The sequence below is a fragment of the Protopterus annectens genome, chromosome 1.part0 (genome assembly GCF_019279795.1).
Source record: "Protopterus annectens isolate FY-2018-M chromosome 1.part0, PAN1.0, whole genome shotgun sequence".
In the NCBI taxonomy this organism is placed as follows: Eukaryota; Metazoa; Chordata; order Ceratodontiformes; family Protopteridae; genus Protopterus; species Protopterus annectens.
This window is the reverse complement of record NC_056725.1, coordinates 1,291,309,669-1,291,323,744: the sequence shown is the minus strand read 5'-3', so window position 1 is coordinate 1,291,323,744 and position 14,076 is coordinate 1,291,309,669.

Here is a 14,076-nt window from a genome sequence, read left to right as displayed (position 1 = left end):
ATGTAAATGCTTTTCCTATCAATGTTTCGCCGCTTGCCACACCTTTAGAGGGGATAAACACTAACATTACTGTTCCTGCTGTGACTGACACACCCCCTCCTAACCAATTAGCTTTGCAACAGCCACCTAGCCATCCAGGAGCTAGACCCTAACTCTGTTGTTCCTTCAGGTCCTTCCACGTCTACTTTTTTACCGTACCCTGTGAAACAACAATTTTATCACAGGGGACGTTCTATGAGCCGAGGCCCAAGGAAAAGGAAACTTTCAAAAGAAAATCATCAGCCAACAAGAAGAACAAAAATGTGACTACATTATTGTATAACTATTCTGATTTTATTTTTTCTGATGCTGACATTTCCCTACTAAATCGAGGACTGAACTTCATTCCAGCTTGTGCTGACACTTTAAGTGAAGTTTTAATTGATCTTAGATTATTTTGTAGACTAGTAGCTTTAAAAGTTTTTTTCAGAGAGAAAGCTGACTCCACTAGTAATGCTGTTTTCACTGCTTTTAAACGGAAAAGCACTTTTATGCCCCCATTTCCCCACAACATAGAATGTTTTTTAAATCTATGTGAACACGATTTTTATGAATTGTTTTCTAGTAAGGTAAAACCTGGTTTTTACAATCTAACTTTAGAAGAATTTAACTCTTTAAGACATTTGAAGCAATGCAATGAAATTTCTGTTAAACCAGCTGACAAAGGGGGTGGGGTAGTCATCTTAAACACGTCTGATTATAATTTAAACATGCATTCTATGCTTAATGATGATATGACATATGCCAGATTGAAGCTACATGAAGTAAATAGAATAATTAAGAATGTACATGATATAATATATGATTTATTCATCTGTAGACAAATCAGTGAAGAAATGTACAGCTATTTACTGATAGACAGCCCCACCATACCCACTATAAAGGGATTACCAAAAATCCACAAAAATCAAAGTCCCATTCCACTTAGACCCATCGTGTCAGGTGACAACTGGGTTACTGCTAACATTTCATGTTTTATAGAATTTTTACTTAGACCAGTAGTAGATTCTTTTACTACTATTTTAAAAGATACCTACCAATTACTTGATTATCTATCAGGGATACAGTTGGCCCCCCATGAGCATGAGTACCTTCTTATAACTCTAGATGTGAAAAATCTTTTCACATCAATCCCTAATGACTTGGGCGTTGAAGCTGTGAGAGAAATATTAGTGGCAGAAACATCTTTTTCGAACGATAGACAGCTACTTGTAGGCCAATTATTGTATGCAGTTTTAAATAACAATGTATTCATGTTTCTGAATGATTATTATTTACAGAAATGGGGGGTGGCAATGGGCACCCCTTGTGCTAACACCTATTCCAACTTGGTTGTTTTAGCATGGGAGCGCAGATGCCTGTTTACCCACCCCTTGTTTGCTAAGATAAAAGTCTATAAACGTTTTGTGGACGATATTCTCATTGTTTGGGAAGGTACTGAGAATGATTTTAAAAATTTCCTAATTTATCTTGAAACTACATCTACCTTCCTGCATTTTACCATGGAATGTTCACCTGATACCATAAACTTTTTAGATGTGACTTTAAACATTACAGAACATGGTACCATCAACTCTACGCTGTATAGGAAACCAACTTGGAGGAATACCCTCTTGACTTTTGATAGCATGCATCCCAGGTACGTTTTCCCTGGCATCATTAAAAGTCAATTCATTAGATTAACAAGACTCTGTAAAGATACATCTACATTACACCTAGAAGCAGATCGCTTAGAGACACTCTTCAGAGAAAGAGGGTATGATCCAAGCTTAGTTACAACTATTAAAAACAGCATTATTAAAAATACATTGGTAGAAAATCATTATATCCATACTGAGAAAAGAACAGATTTTAACAGACAAACTAAATTCGTAGCTGTAACCTTAAACTACACTAGTATCATTAATGATATTAAGAAGATTTTTTACAATAATTGGAAGGTCCTTGTTACAGATCCATTCGTCAAGCAAATAGTAGGGGCAAAACCACATTTTATGTTCAGAAATAGTTTGAATTTAAAACGGCTATTATGCAATGATAAATGTACAATTCAACCTTTATCCTCATTTTCTAGTCATAAGAAAGGCACTTTTCCCTGCCACAATTGTAATAGATGTGGCTCTATTTCTAAAATGTTAGAGTTTCAACACCCTACACTGAATTATATTTTTCAGCCAAGGTTTTTTGCCAATTGTTGTACCAAGAATCTTATCTATCTTGCAACTTGTAAGAAATGTCAGGCCTTTTACGTTGGCCTTACTAAAAGATGTCTAAAAGATAGGATATATGGCCATTTATATGATATTCAGAAGAAGAATGAATTAAATGCCTTGGTGAAACATGTATTGGAGTATCCTTCCCATGATTTTGATTTTAGGGTACTAGAAATAGTCACACACAACAAAAGAGGTGGAGATAACATATTGCTCTTGAACAATAAGGAATTAAAATGGATTTTGAGATTGGCTGCGCATATATCCCCTGGCATCAACAACCATGTTTCCATTAAATCTGTTTTGGAAGCCAGATAGGCTCTTAGTACTTGATTTTATCATTTTATCTAGCATTCTCTGATTGTTATTTAGATATTATTATTTTTTTTCAAATGCAAATAAACACAGTTGAATAACAGTCCTTATATATGCACCTCATTTGCATCCACATTTTTGATATATTATTATATCTAATATTTAATGTGTGTTTTTATCTATATATTAACATAATATATTAAAAGTATCTATTAACTTATTTATCTATTTATTGATTCATTCATTTATATATTGATTCATTAAAACTTCATTTATTTATCCATATATTTATTATGTATATAACATACTCAAATATATTAATTATTAATTATTAATTATTTACTATAATTATTCGATATATACTCTATGCATTTCCATGAGTTTATAAAGGGAGAATGATCATCAACATGTGTTTATAGTTCACATGAATCATTCTAATAATTTTAACATAATTCTAAATTTTGTTTATTACATTTTATTATCATCATTATTCTCATGATTCTTTAAGAACAGAATCCATCTAACACTGTTAAATAAAAGCATGTAATACAAGATTTTAATGAAATATATTATCCTCATGGGATTCTATGATTTTTGTTTAAATGATTATATTTTTGCAGTTGTCTGGCAAGTATACGTACTACACTGCCATATAATAAGTGCACAGATTAAATTATATAAGGTTTTTATCTGTATTTATTTGTGTTTTTATTTTGCGCACTTAATTCGTGCTTTTCCGTTTTATTAACTTGTTCATTTTATTCATTTGTTCTCTCATTATTTATTTCAGTATTATAGTTTCATTTCTGCTTGATAGCAGAATGATTAGATATGAATAACATTGTCTACCTTTAAGGTTCTGAGATCCCTTTTTGAAATGTCTGCATTAAGTTATAATACCTAATTAACTAAGCAATTAAGCAATTGAACAGTTTATCTGTTTCATTTTGGCGCCCTTTTTACTTTTCATTGTATAAATTGAGGTTTTTAAATGTTAAATGTACTGTCTGATGAAGCGTAGTGGTTGCTACGCGAAAGCGCTCACAGTTAATAAAGGTTCTTTGCTGAATTTATCCTGGACTATGATGATATTTCTATTGGGAAATTGAAGCTGTTGCTTTGACTTTGTTTTTCATGAACTTTGTTTTTCGTGAACATTGGGTTATTTACAGAACTTCTAAGCTGCCTTCTACAGTTCCGTGGTGAGAGAGCCTGGTTGTTATCATCACTTCCCTCAAAATGCTCACCCTGGAGGGCATTATTTTGCTTAGATAGAAAAGTACCTGTTAAATTGTTTTGTATTTATATATGCTTTTTATTAGGATGTACATTATTATATATTTATGTAGAATTGTTTTCAGCCTATATTTTAAACTTGCTGTGGTATACGTAATTGTTGTGGAAAGAAGTATTTGACATCAAAAATATAAGTTGCAAAATTATTTAAAGTTCACACACACACACACACACACACACACACACACACACACACACACACACACACACACACACACAGACACACACACACATGCAATAATAGTTACTTTCTTGACTGAGTTGACTTCTGAAGTCTCACTGCAGTCAAACAAATGAAAAGAAAATCATTCAGTGTAAAACACTGCAATCACTAACCTGTCCCCATGCCTCTCAATTGCCCCTAATTTAGGGATGTTCCTCAGAAGTGATTTTCATTTGCCTTTTTCCAGTCAATACCTCATTGCAGTTTAATATGTGGTAGACTTCTTTTTTCTGAGGCAATATCTGTATATTAATACCCTGATGGAGTATGATTGTTCCCCAATAGGGTACTAACTTTTGCTTTGGCCATTATCTAATATAGTAATGCATGTCCTATAATTTGTATTCTGAAATTTCAACAAACAGTATGGATATCTCGTGTGCTAACAGTTCATATCACTATAATTATGTTGTTTTAATAATTATTTCAATAATATTTAGAATTCTTCTGGTATTAGGCAAATACTTCCCTTCCTCTCACTTTTATTCCTTTCAGGTGAACAGGGAAGCATCTCTATGTCTTCACTTATCTTGGAACAGGGTATCTGCATTTCAGGGTGTCTTCTGTTGAGAATGCTGTGGTACGATTATACTGAAATCCTAGTGTTATGGACCAAATTCTAGCATTCTTCTGGTCTACTGTCATAACCATTCATCCTTCAAGCAGAGGTCTGTTGGTGCAACCATTCCAAAGAAAACTCCATTTTGTTTATTTTTACCATCAGTGGCTGAGTAGCAGCTGTCATTCTTTCTGTGATATAATATACATCCCCTTGTTCTTCCAAACGCATTTGTCAACAGTTAGACTATCTAGTTATTGAACTGTCCTTAACTGGTTTATGTATCTTTTCTAGTAGTACGTATAATGCTGACTAGTTGTCATTAGTTGTTTTCATATTATCCTTTAGTTAGTACCAGATACCTGTCTAAGTGGCCTTTTATTTGTGATCAGAAATCATTTTGTGTATCATCTGCTTCTCTCTGAATATCGCTTTCACTGCAACCATCTGAAATGCAGGTTCCTGTTTAAGGAAATATTATTTGGATAGTATTATTGCAGCACATATGACACTATCGTAAATGAAAAGAAAATTACATATCTTGCTTTCCAAAGGCTTACCACTTTAGCTCATGTTTTTTTTGCAGTTTTTTTAAATGCCTATGTAAATCTATCAACCAGCCTCTTTCTGCCCAAGTGGTGAAGTGCAGGTTTAAAGTGTTTATTTCTACTTTACTTGATTACAGTTTTGAACTTCTTCCAATGTGAACTGTGGGTCATTAGTACCGAAAATGTGTTTAGACAAGTTATTTCTTATAGTCATTGTTTATGATAATAAAAATGACTTTTCTAGTACTGTAACCCTCATACAGACTACCTGAAACCATTCTGAGTGTGTTTACATTGTGTGTAGGAACAGTAAGCCCTTCAAAGGAGTCAGTATGATGGAACTGCACAGAGGCCATTGCCAGGAATGTTGATTTGACAGGATATTCCTATTGCAGCCATGACAGCCCATCAGCGTTACTATATTGTTCTGCTTTCTTAACGTCAGTATCATATGACTGTACCCTAGATGTAGAGAGCACCTTTGCAGTCAGTCTGCAGTCATCTTGGATGCCCATTTTCTTGTGTTTTTTTTGGGTTGATTGGAGATTATTTGTGTCTTTGGGAGTGATAGGATTTTACTGTGGTTTATCAACTCAACACTGAAATCATCTTAGCTTTTCAATCTCTTGGTTACATTATTGCATTCTAGATATCTCAGTGTCTCAAGCATTTTTGTTAAATATGGTGTAATGGACTTTCCGAGGTTGTACAGCCCAGAGTCAATGAAGAAGGTTAGATTTCCTTTTTTTCCCCCAAGTGTGTGCAACCTTAAAAGTAGCATATTTTCAGCTGGGAGCAACATTGTGTGTGTGTGTGTGGGGGGGGGGGGTATCTTTCAACCTGCAAACATTGAAAATAGGTGCAAGGATCCATAAAAGTTAGTACATCCAGACAAAAATCTGGACATCAAATATAGCATAAAATTTGAACACCAGATAGCCAATAAATAGATTTCCTGCTTCTAGTAGGACTGTGAGATACTACACCTTTAGAAAGTGAGGGTGATAAAAATATTGGAAAAATACAGACACATTACCAGACAGACAGTGTAAAATGTGTAGACTTTAATGAACGTATTACAATATTCTAAAGGGGAGATGTATAATGTGTTCCATCTTTCCTTATATTATTGGTACAACCAGTATATTGATCATGTAGTGTAGTTTCTGTGCTCTAGACGGCTTCAAAAATCACATGTGATGAGAAGGGTTCAAAAAATTGTGTGAAGGGGTATTCAAAAATGACAGTTGTGTGAAGGGGTAATTCAAACATAAAAATCATGTGAAGGAGTTATTCAAACATGAAAATAATAACATACCTCCAAAAATAGGTGCAGCATGTGTAGGGTTAAATCAGGCCTCAAAATGGTTCATATGTTCATAGGTGATTACTAGGCTAATAGCCTAAGGGGCATTTTTAAGCCTAACCATGCTTTCCCAAATGTTTCTAACATGATTTGATACCACAGGGTAATTTTAAGAGTTGGGCATAAGACTGGATAGTGGGTGGTCAAACATTTACAGGCTGCACCAGGCCATAAGAGACATAGGTGCCAAATCAGGGATACATTTCCAATTGCTCTTCCACTGGTTTAAGTTATGCTTGAGTTGGGGAAGAAGCCTGCTTCATGTGGATGAGAAGCCTTTTTCAGAGGAAGGTTAGTTTCTGAGATACATTCCTGTCCCACAAGTATGTCCTACTTATGTTGAAGAAAAGTTTAAGTCCCTAGATCTGGTACTTCTGGTGCTATTTGTTTTGTGGATGTTCAACAGGTCCATCAGAGCAGGATCAGATGATGCTCTGTAGGCCAGGCATAGATCACCTCACAGAAGTCTGAACAAGACTAAGTATAGTGACAGGGCTTTGAGGTCATCCACGTAGGACATATTTATGCCTTATTTTATTTTTGTGATGTACTTCTGTGGTGCACTAGTTGTTGCAAATGACTGGCCAGATACATACTGAAGGATGCACTGTACTCAATGATTTGTCTGATGAAGGACAAGTACAGTGAAGCAATTACATCTTTGGTCTTAGATGCCATACTCCTGCTTATAAGTTTCACAATGTAGAATGATTTTCTCAACATCATAGACAAGTGATAGTCAAAGGTCAGATTACTGTCTACAGGTGTTCATAAGTCTCTGATCACTAAATTTACTCTTGAAGTGTATTCTCAATATGGTAACCTCTGTGGGTGGCCATCATTCCAGTGGATACTGCTATGCATTTCTTTGCATTTAGAATATTACTCTGACACCAATTATTTGTCTATACCAAACCTCCTTGAAAAAGTATTTGTGTCTTTGGGGGATTCACTAACTATGCCTAGTTTACAGTCATCAGCAAAACTGTTCGTCCAGATGTACTTGACCTTGGATTTGACTTCAGAGAAGTAGATTCCAAAAAGGAGAGACCCCAGCACTGAGCCCTATGGAGCTTCACTAGTGACTGGTCTCTTTGTGGATGTGGCCTCCCATGTCCTAACTTCTTGGCTACTGTCTGTGAGCCAGCTAAGTTATTCATTGGGTGATGTATGGATTTATGCCTAATTTAATGATTTTGACTATAATGACAAAGTGAGATTTTGTGTTGAAGGCTTGAGCTAAGTCAAGGTAGACAGTGTATACCATTTTAACCTTGCCCATTGCTTTAGTGGTCTTCTCAAAGAATTCCACCATGTTGAGTAGACATGATCTGCCCTAGACAAAATAAAATGGATTGGAGCCAATGTCTGTAGGTTTTCTTTATCACTGTTTATCATATTCAAGGTGACTTTTTCCATGGCTTTGTGTATGAGACTAGACAGATTTATGGGCCTGTAGTTTCCTGGCTCCATAATTGCCTCCCCTCCCCTTGTGCAGAGGAATAACAGTTGCAGTTCTCTATTCACTTGGTACAAAGTATGTCTGGAGGCTGTTAATGAACAGAGATTATACTGGGCATAATAGGTCATGTTCAGTGTTAAGAGGCATTCTGGGATATTATCAGGGACCATTAATGTTGTGTTCCTGGCTTTACTGAGTGCATTGAGAATCTGCTCCCTAGTGATAGTTGTGGGAATTATATTTGAGTGTATTTCCTGAGTAGTAACTGGGGATGGGGGAGGGGTAACGCTGGAGCTAAATTTGTTGGCTAGTAGATTGTTATGTCCTCTGGCTCAGTATAGGTGGTTTCAAGCATTGTTGTAGGTTGCCTTTGAGGTTGCAGACATAGCTAATGAAAGATTTGTGGCGATCCTTTGCACAAGATGCTCTTTTTACCTCAGACTTGGCTTTGGTAGATTTGATTACTCCCCCAAGTTCCTTGTTTATATTGAAGAGGAAGTTATTGTCTTGTTAGGTATGGACCATCCTAGTTTTGGACATGATTTTTCTTTCTTTTGTTATATAACCTATTGATGTTGGGATTCCACCAAGGTGGCTCACTTTTTTAAGGTTATCCTGTGCTTATTTTGGGTAGGTACAGCTGTCTCTGTGCAGCTATTTACATTATTGTATGGGGCTTTGGAGAACAGTTCTGCATAGGCAGCAGTGTTCTCAGGGTCTTCAGGCTTGGAGTTTTGTTAGGGTGTTGCTTAATAGTAGGAAGTTTAGCCTTAGAAAATCTCTTAAATGTTCCAGGGTTAGATGGAATCCCTGGTTTATTTCAAAGGAGACAACTTCATGGTCCAACCTGACTAGTGAAGACATTAGACTGGGGGGGGGGGGGGGGGCAATTTTTCCCCATCACACCTCTCAACTGTACAGATTTTCACAGAATGTCCAGATTTTTGCCTCATATTTTTGGTCTGTTTTTTTATAAAATTGCGGTTTTCTGACAAACTAGTGGCAAATCATTAAAGGGTGAAATTAGAAAATAATGACAGACATTTGAGTTTCAGACTTCACGAGCTTTTATAGGAAAGACTGCTATAAATGCTCTTTGTTACATAGGACAAGTACGCATCCTGGCCATATTTTTCATAATATTGTCAAAGGTCAGGGTATGCATGTCTCTAGGTTAGATGTGAGAGATTAACAGTTGTCTCATGACTTGGATATGTTAAAACATGATTTGATAGGTAAGGTTATCAATTGGATGAGGTTGAAGATGGTTTGGATTTTCTATGCAATGAATGAGGCCTAAACCTTATTTTTCTTTGGGATATACATCAATAGCTAGACCATCCTTAGATAAAACTAAATTGTTGGTCCCTCTCCAGTCAGTAGTAACTCTAAACTTATTACAGAGATTTTTAAAAAGCACTGGTTAGTTCTTCTGACCATTGATAAAATAAAGAATTGTATATGTATTAAACCTTCTTTCCAGTTTCAGAATAAGCGTTCATTAAAAAGGTTGTGCTACCCTTCAAATATTGATAATTGTGCTGAAGATGAGGGGGCTATGGGTACAGTCCCATGTGGTGGCTGTGATTACTGCAGTTTATTTGATAGTTTGAATCTTTTTATATATCTAGATATGGGGTTTACCTACTCCTTTAAGGTTAGGGCTGATTGTAATACAAAGGACCTTGTCTACCTTGTATATTGTGTTTTATGCAAACATTTTTATATTGTGAAAACCAATAGGTCATTGAAATGTAGAATTAGGAAACATGTCTATCATATGTGCAAAGGTAATTTATGTAGTGCCCTTGCGAAGCATGTTTCTGAAGAGGGAAAAGCATACCATTTTAAATTTTTAGTGATTGATAGATAATTTTGTATGGGATGTTTGGGTGATTTAGGTAATAAAACCAAGACATCTGAAACACGATGGATTATTCTGCTGGGAGCAGACAAAGGGTCCAGTCTGAATAGAGCATAAACCTCTGAAACCTTCTTTAACATCTCATAGGCTTGCTAGATAATGATTTTGGCTAATTATTGTATATATGTTCATCTATTTTTATGTATGCATCTATTTTTAATATATTTTAAGCTTTGATGTAGCTTTGGGGGGGTTTGTTTCAAAGCTGGCTTTTCATTGGTTTTTATTTAATCACATGTTATGAATTTATGAATGGGCCTGTTATGAATGAGTATATACCTTAGGAATTTTTTAGATATTATAGAATTTTGGATTTTTTTGGATAATGTTTAATCATTTGATTTGTGAGTGTTCTTTGATATTTCTATGTAAGTATTTTTGTTTTTATGTATTTTAGCTTTCACGTGGTTTTGAGGTGTGGCTCAATCTTGTGTTGTGATTGGTTCATGTATTTTGATTTTATGAATGGTTCTTCTTACTGATTGTTTAAAATGTTTAATGAATGGTGTTTAAATGGAAGTATTTTATTGATTGTATCAGTCTGAAGAAGCATCTAGTAAGTGAAAGTGCTTACTAGTTTATTAAAGCTTTATATTTTTATCACAGTTGAAGTTCGATTCTTTACTTGAACTCTGGCTGTATTTGGTGCCATTTTTTATATACTTTCAGTTTTAATAAAGAAAAATGCACCAGATGTCTGGTCAGATGTCTAACATTCTTGAGCTTCTCCATGTCCAACTTACCATCGTCAAAGTCCCATACCATATCTTGGCAAGCTATAGCTTCCCCTCTATGACCCACGAAGCCCATACCACATACTTAAACATAATGAAGACTCTCCCAGTTCAACCAAATACGATATTTTTGGGTGACTTACATGACTTCAAACATGATAGGCCTAGAGATTCCTGGACTTTATCAACACAAAGTCTCTCAAACAGCAGGTCCATATACCCACTAGGGGCACTTACATTCTTGACATGGTTCTCAAAAGCATGGGGAACATACCTCTCAACCTCCAGACATTGGAAATAGGTATAAAGGCTCCTGAAAAGTATTTATATCCAGCCAAAAATCTAACTGCCCAATTAACATGACATTTGAATATCAAATAGTGTGACTCTTCTCACTTCCAAAAAGATTGTGAAATACTACTTAGAAACACAAGTTTAAAAAAGTGAGCGTGACAAAAATGATGCAAAAATATTAGCATATCAAAGATACAGTGAAAACTCTATACTTAATGAAAAGTAATTTATTTTGCTTCTGAAAGATGTAAGATGTGGCTTCCTTTTGTTTCAAATTTTTGGTGACCCTAGTATGTTGGTCATATAGTGTGGATTTCTGGGTATTATACAGATTTAAAAATATTGGGTGATTGGGGAGATAAAGAAAAATTGTGAAGGAATAAATAAAGCCTGAAAATAAGTGCATGTCTCCAAAAATAGGTCTACCATATAAAGTGGTGAATCAAGCCAGAAAATAGGTAGGTACCTCCAAAATACATCTTTTCTGACCTATGAATTTCTTTGGCAAATTCAACTCCCTCTTACGTTTCACTCCAGCCAATCTGCCAGACGTTTATATAATATCTGCTTGATACATGCTGTACCCTGTGTCTGGCTTTTTTTTAATAAGATTTTTACAGTCCTTTTTGTTTGAACCACCATATATCACCTTTATATGACATTCTAGTACATCGATAAGATGTCTGCTTTCTGGGTCAGTTAGCATATCTTCTTTTAACAGTATGATGTAGTGTATCCTGATTCAGTTTTATTATGTCTGCTATGTTTTATGCTTGAACAACTGTCTGATTTTTCTTACAAAGCAGTCACTTTTGCATCTTTTCCTAGAAAATACAACCACACAAGCTTATCTCCTAGTATCTCTGCTAACCGTCATATTTACCTTAGAAAGCGGCATGTTTTTGTAGGCTTCCCATGACATGCAATTACACAAATTCATCTCCTAGTACATCTGTAAAGTGTCAGAATTTTGTTAGAATCAAGTTTCCTTTGAAGTATTTTCCAGCATATCTATCCACATAGTATAATCTCCTAGTAAATCTTTCAATCCTTTTCCAAAATTGTAATACTGATGAAGCATTACTTGCCTATACAGCTCTGTCATATACTATAAAATGCTTTTGTGGCTCATTTGATTCCAGTTATGGAAACTAAAACACTCTGCAGTTAGCAATGGTTTGGGTTCTTATGTGTTGGTGCCCATTGGGTGATTTATATATCCAGTCTTCCACTGTAGTATCTAAGTCTGGCAGTTTAGTGCAGAGAACTGTTTCTATAAATAGCTTTCTTACTTCATTCTGTGGTCTAGAATTTGATTCAATCAGCCTCCATTTGCCTGTTGTGTGACTGAGCAAGTCACTTAACTTGTTAAGTCTCACGGTCTACATCACCCCCCAAAAAAGAAGCCCACGCCTAGTGGGTTTGCACAGTTAACAAATGAATTAAAATAAAAATCTTATTTTCTGACTCATGCTGGCCTTTTTTAAATTGCAGCCATTTTTACCAATATGATTTTCAATTTCATTCAGACTTTTTACTTAATATTTGTTTTCTATCACTTTTCCCACATCACCCAAAGACATATCACTTTTCTCTTAACATGTTCTTTTCTTTCACCATTCTCACATCCCATTACTTGGCCATCTAACTGCAGTCTTGTCTATTTACCCTGCCTTGGTCTGATACCAATTATATTATACATTTTGTTAGTTTATTTTGCACTATATAGTTTTACATTTTGTAGATTTTGTTTACTGTGAACGGTTATGTGCTTTATGAAATGCCTATATATATTTATATTTACTACACATTAGGCCTGATTCAGAAAACTATTCTGAATTGCAGTAAGTAAATTTGCATGACAAATAGTAAGGAGCAGAGTGTTTGAGGGTCAGAAAAATCCAGCAACACTATGCGGACAGCCAAAATAACAATGTTAGCTATGCTATATGCTAATGACTGTATAATGAGGTGCTGTATATGCTAATGAGAAAAAAACAAGATGGAGAAATTCATAAAGCTTTAAATGTTACAGCACTGAGCTACACCCATTATATATTTGAATATAACCAAATGCCCATGTTCAGACTGAAAATTTCAGAGTAATGTTAGGGGTTGCCCAGCCATACTAATTGTGTATCTTCAAGGGGATTTCATTTCAACTGCCCTGTATGAGAGTGTAGAGTGTCACACTTGGACAAAAAAATAACATCAAATTAAATAAGTAAATAAAATATATCTGCAAAAATAGAAAATATATGCTGAAATAGTACCACTGTGTGGAAAAACAACATCAGGCTTTGTGTACGTAAACCAAATAATGTACAAAGGGTAGGAAGCGATTATCAAAATTTGCACAGGTGATAAAGTGAGATGATTCTACCATAAGTACATTGAATGGGGTCTATATTATGCTGTCAAAACATCTTCGCATCCAACACCACATCGTCAAGTATTCAGTGTAATTCACTTCAGCGATTTGCTGAATACTTAAAAGGGCAAACTAATACTTTCCCCATAACCACAGAACTAAATCTGCCTAAACCAAACCCACCCATGTGGAGGGCTATGCTCCCCCCACACATACCCTAACTAAATATACCAACTTTGAGATTGCAGTACAGTTGAAGCTGGCCAACTATGTCTTTGCTCTTTAAGTATTCAGCAAATCGCAGAAGTGAATTTTGCTGAATAATTGTCGATGATGTAGTGTTCAATGCGAATGTGTTTCGACAGCATAATATAGACCCCATTGAATGAACCACCTCCCTTACTAGAAGTCCGGATTCTAAAGCTTCTTCATTACTGTGATGTAACTCTCTGCCTATCATTTTGGGCTTTACCTGTCTGGGCACAATGAGTATTCCATTAGGGATCATCTCATTATTGTTATTAAACTGTTCAGTTTTCACAACGAGCAAATCAGATAACCGTATTGGTAATGTCAGTGTAATGCCCTGCACATGCCTGAGGACCTTTGATAAGCCCTGCTCATGGGTGATCAGTCCATAAGTATAAGGGTGTGAAAACTGTAATCCCATAATAACCCTCTGAAGATGTAGTCGCTGTAGAGTATGTATTCTGAGCAGCATATAGAGGGGTG